Source organism: Otolemur garnettii, unplaced genomic scaffold (assembly GCF_000181295.1).
Source record: "Otolemur garnettii isolate 467f Iridium unplaced genomic scaffold, OtoGar3 scaffold00048, whole genome shotgun sequence".
NCBI classification, from domain to species: Eukaryota; Metazoa; Chordata; class Mammalia; order Primates; family Galagidae; genus Otolemur; species Otolemur garnettii.
In genome coordinates, this window is record NW_003852443.1 from 10,008,668 (window position 1) to 10,014,544 (window position 5,877).

The following is a 5,877-nucleotide window of genomic DNA, read 5'->3' on the forward strand; positions in this document are numbered from 1 at the left end:
TGAACACAGACCATGAGCCAAGCACTGTGTTTGCTGTCAGAAACAGGGTGTAAAATAAATTGAGGGAATGTGACAAATTCTTTCCTAGATGTAACCCGATGGTGCTGTATGCCACATATAGATGGCAGGACTCAAGTAAGCTGAAAGTGGTGCAAATTAGCTGCATATAGATGGGTTGAGTGGATTTGGTATTCCAGAAAGAAAAAAAAAAATTCTGAGATAAAAGGCCCACTGAATTTTAATAGGTGGTTTTGTGCGGTTAGAGTGCAGAGATGGTGAAAGAGAGTCTGAAGGTGAGGGGAGAGGGGTAAAGACTTGTGCTTGCCCTTTTGGGCACAGTATGTGGAAAACTGTCTGCAGTTCTGGTCCTTACACTCAATATCCACACAGGGCTGGAGACATGTGGGTCAAGCAGTTTTCACAGGAAGAAAGACTGAAAGATTTGGACTCCTTATCCTCTAAAGAATAAAAGGGAAAATGCACCAAAGTCGATGAAGTTGATAAGTAATGAAGAAGGCAACATGATATACTTGTTCATCAAATCCCAGAGATCAAATTCGAAGCAAAATCTGGCTAACTGGGGCACTTTAGACACTAACTCCACTCAAAGTAAATGTTCTTAAACTCACTGATTATGATGATGCCTTGCATGCTTAAAAATACAGATCCCCAGACATCATCCCCCCAATCACCACCTACCTCACCCTCTCTGCCAACTGAATCAGAATCTCCGACAGATGGACCTCAGAATTTACATGTTAACAAACGTCTCAGGTGGTTCTTATGCTTTGGCAAAATTGAGAACACTATTCTAAAAGCATAGGCTGGAACGCCTCGGGTCAATAGCATTCTTACAAAAAGGCTCTCACAGGCCAGCAGTGTGGCTTGCATATACCAATTAGCAGTATCCCAGATAGCTCAGATTCCCCTGAAGGGTGGTACTGATGAAAAGTACAGAAGATGTTCAATGAAATGGAATGTCCCACAGTGGCTGGGGCTATTTGCAAATAACATCACTCACCCCAGACCTCACCAGCCTCATCAGCTGATGGATACAAAAATACTAGTATTAATATTTGATTGTGGCCAGCTCCGTATCGCAGGGGTCTACACCAAACCACAGCTGCTTTCAAAATTGTCCCCTCCTGTTTCAGGAGGAAGTTCATTAAAGGACTTTGGAAAATCATCATGGAAGCTGGCAAACCACAGCTTTTCAAAGGAGTCACTGCATGATGGCTGCAGCCCCTGCTGCCCGGCACTGTCCTTGTGCCCTCTCTCTCCACAAATGTTCTTCTCTAAGCCCTCTTCCTTCCTGCAGCCCTCATGGCCATAAATGACTGGAGAAAGGGGTTGGGACTTATACCATGTTCCCCTTCCTGTCTTTAACTTATCCAGGACTTCGCTGATATAGGGCAACCCCCATAAAACCTGTGTGGCAAGTAATGGATTTTCCCATTCAGGGGAATTTCCCATTCGGGACTCTCATTTCAGACAGCATCCCCAAGCACTTCAAACTCAGGATTTTAAAAAACATATCTACAGCACAAATGGTTTTGCCAAATTTCAGCTTGATGGCATTTGTAATACTTAAAGTCAGAATCAATAAAATTATGGGACTTCAGCATCCTAGGAACCACTGTAAGTTCTGGGAAGGAGAATGCCTCCCCTGGGATTCGCATAAGTCACTGGCATGTGGAAGACATATGCAGCTTCATGGATATGGCACAGAGATGTTTCTAAAATGCTCTTGCCTTTCCATAGTGCAGTAAGTGAGTGCATTCTGAGTAAGAGTAAGAGCTCAATTAACTAGAATCCTAAACACAACTGCCTCACCACCCCAATCCAAATTCCAAAGATTTAAGATGAGGGTAAGATTTTTATTAGTCTGTGTCCAATTTGATCTCTTGGTTTTTTTCATTTCACTGCTTGCTAAAACTTGCAACAAAAAGCACAGGAAAGATAACAAATCAGTCAAAGACAGATGTTGATTCACTATATAGTGACAACAGCAGTCTGAAGGGGCTGAAAGTGAAAGGACTCTTTTTCTGGATAATATAGAAGATCAAGAAAAGTTTCTTCCTGGCAAAAAATTTTATATGCTAAACAAGTGCAATCATTGTAGAAATCAAGTTTGTAATTTAATAAAGGCTACCATCAATTTGGTCAAGACCCAAATCAACCTGCTATGGCCAAGTAACCTTTTAGAAGAATTACATGAATTTTATGTAGAAATAAGAAGCCATCAGTAGCAGGAGCATGCTATGTACAGCTTGCCATTTTTATAACACACGTTGCCCTCATGTGATGAGTGCGAGGGCCTTTGATAATGGCAGTTCTCCCATTTAGACTCTTGTCCAGGAATGAGGTATGTTCACTCTGTCACTTCTGTTTGCCCATGTAATTAAGGACTGGCCACTTATAGAAGTGGACCCTCATTTAGAAATGGGGATAGTGCTATAGAGATCACATCAGCTTTATTTGTAGATATCAACCCCTTTTCATTATTCAACGTTTTGTATTACAAAACTCTTTTCAAAAAAAATTATGAGCCAATATATTTTTTCATCTGGCATGTTGGCAGACCCTAGACACACATGAATGTTAGTTTCTTATTTCCCCTTTAATTCACTGGATAATAGATCTTAGTGCTGAAATGCTTCTTTCAATTAAATTTGCAGTACATCTAAGGATTTGGATTGTACACTCATTACAATGGGAGCCACATAGAAGAACAATACCATTGCTGGTGGCCCTGGATGCAAGTCTTTAGGGGGAGAATTCCTCATAACAAGCTTCAAATTGAATCTTTGTGTGAGTGAATTCAGCTCCTATGAAAGAGACAGAATCAGACATCAAAATTCAATGAAAGGAACTTTTGTGCATGAAAAATCAGTAGTTGTAACATATTCAACAAAAGCCAAATATTGAACTTGGACTTGGAACTTGTTCCTGTTGTGTCCTGTTGGAGGTGAAAGGGACCCAGTCTAATACTGATTCAGACAATAGAAAGTTGTCCTATAAACCAGCTCAGAGATACTATTTATGGATTGGGGCTTTAAAAAAAGAAAGCAGCCTGGGGGTGTTTTCATTCCCATAATATTTTATCTTATTTGATTATTCTAAAGATTCTAATGTCAAACAGGTTAAGATGTACAAAAGCTTCTGGATAGGGTTTATAGACCTATCTCTACTAAAATAAAATAAACTTACAGGTTTGGGCTTATTTTAGACACCCTTCTGTGCTAAATTTCATAGGCATGTAAATACAAACATTGTAAGAATGTTCTATTTCCAGCAAGCCCAGAAACTAGGATTGACAGATTTAGCAAATAAAAATGTAGAACATCTTCCATTAGTTAATAATAGTATATTGTGTACTTCAAAGTTTCTAAGAGAATAATTTCAAATGTTTTCACCACAAAAAATATATTTTTAGTAGACATATATCCCAAGTATTTAAAGTGATATGTGAATTAGCTTTATTTGATCAGTCCACTTTGCATACACATATCAAAACATCATTTTACTCCACAAATATATACAATTATAAATTCTCAATTTACAACAAAATTGTAAAGAGAAAAATATGGTAACAGAAAATAGAGAATAACAAATTTGAATTTCATATAAATGATAAATAAGTTTTTAGTACAAGTGTGACTTGTCTAATAGTACATATTTAGTACATATTTACTTGTAGTACATATTTACTCTAAAAATACATTTGTTCTTTTATCTGAAATTCAAATTTAAATGAGCATTTTCCTATTATATCTGGGAACTCTACCAGCTCACTACCACAAAAGCAGACCACACTTGAATCTACACATAAGAAACTCAATTTGAATTGCTTACCTGTTTGATGTCACCTGAAGATGATGAGAACTTAGACAGAGAACAGCAGACCCAGTGCAGTGAGAAAATCTCAGTGAAATCTTACTTTTGGCTAAAGTAAATGGATTTTGCATACTGTGTTACACTTTTATTTTCATTAAATTCCCTTGAGTTAATTAAATGCAAAACCATAATACTTCACATTTTGTGATCGCCTGTGTGAAACAGAAAGAAAGTCACGTCGGTGAGAGTTTATGTGCAATTCTGACAAAACCACAGTGACGAGAGGCTAAGTACACACCTCGAGTATATTGAACATAAGGAAAGCACAGATTTTCAATGGACTCCTGATGCTCAGAGGTGGGCAAAATAAGTGGGTTTATTTCTTGTGTGGGGTCTGGGATTTGGTGTAGCTGTTTGAATGTGTGTTTGAGGGTTTTGCCCCTTACGATAGAGTACATCTTAGAAGGCCACTAAATATTGCACTGATCTTGACAAATTATTTTTTAAAGCCAGAATCAGCAATACAGTTGGAAATACATTCCAACTTCAAATAAAATAAATATAAATTAAAATGAGTTTTTTCACCAACACAGTGATTAAAAAATAAATAAATAAAAGCCAAGATCCAACTGTGACTCCTGAGTGTGTCAGTTGTCAAGCTACAGAGGAAGACCAGAGAAAGAGAATATTTATGCTGTAATAAGAGACCGGGTTGAGAGACATGTAACATACTGTGCATGTTACATTTAACCAGCTCAGCACCTGTGAAGTAAGTTGTTATGCTCATTTGAAAAATGAGGAAACTGACTTCTTCAGGGTCACATGACTAGGAAGCAGTGAAACTAAGATTTGAACCCAGATCTGATTAATTACAAAGGTCCCTGCCCCAAGACCAGAGGCAGATGGCTTACAGCAGGCTATCACTGCTACTGGCTAGTTAATTTGGTGTACATATCTGAGTAAGACTGGATCCCTTTCATATAGGGATTTTTCCGGTATGAAATGGCATCAGACAATCTTGTCCTTTTATGTGATGAGAAATGACAAAGCTAGGACATATATATGTCAAATGTTATTAAAAACTACAAAAGGGCACATAAATAATGATATATCTTTATTTCTTTCATTATCATTTTTGGATTTCTGTTCTCTATGTCTTTTCTTAGTTTGTGAAGACACCGAGGTTAATGTCTCAGTTAAATTCCAACTTTTCAAATGACCTTTATCCTAATTCTCTATGCAACACCAGCTTCAGAAAAATTAACCTTCTAAACCTTCCTGAAATGGAAGTGTTTTGATTTACAGAATACATGATGGTGTATAAAAGGAATCCTAAGTAAACTACAAAACTGTTACCAGTACTGTGAGCAAACACAATAAAGTTGTAGAACACAAGAGCAATACACAAAACTTAAATTTCTCTATACTAACAATGACTAACTAGAACACAAACATTTAAAATAATATTGACTATAATAGTATCAAATTATGGAATACTTAGGTAGAAATCTAATATATTATGTGAAAGAACCATACGCTGAAATCTACGAAATATCACTAAGAAAAATTGATGAAGACCTAAACAAAAATGAAAGAAACAACTTGTTTAGGCATTGATTTTCCTTAAATTTAAAGACCTAAGATCTGAGACAATGTAATTTGAAACAAGGGAGAAAGTGAAAAGAGAAAAGGAGGACAAGAAGGTAAATAAGAAGAAATAACACATGAGGAGGAACCAACACAAAAATTCAGGCAACATGGAAAACTAAAACAGAGGAAGTCTCCCCAAGGGACCATGAGAAAGCTACTGCAGAAGACTCCACCTATAAAAAATTAATGGACTTGACAGAAAGAGAATTAAAAATATGGATGACAAAGACAATAAAAGGAATAAACAATAAAGTGGAAAGATGGAAACAAAAGTCCAATGAAAGAGATGTAGAATATAGAAAGGATATGGCAAAGCTTAAGGAAATGAAGGAGACAGTCAGGGAATATAAAGCTGCAAAAATAGGTTAGACTATGGAGAAGAAAGAGCCT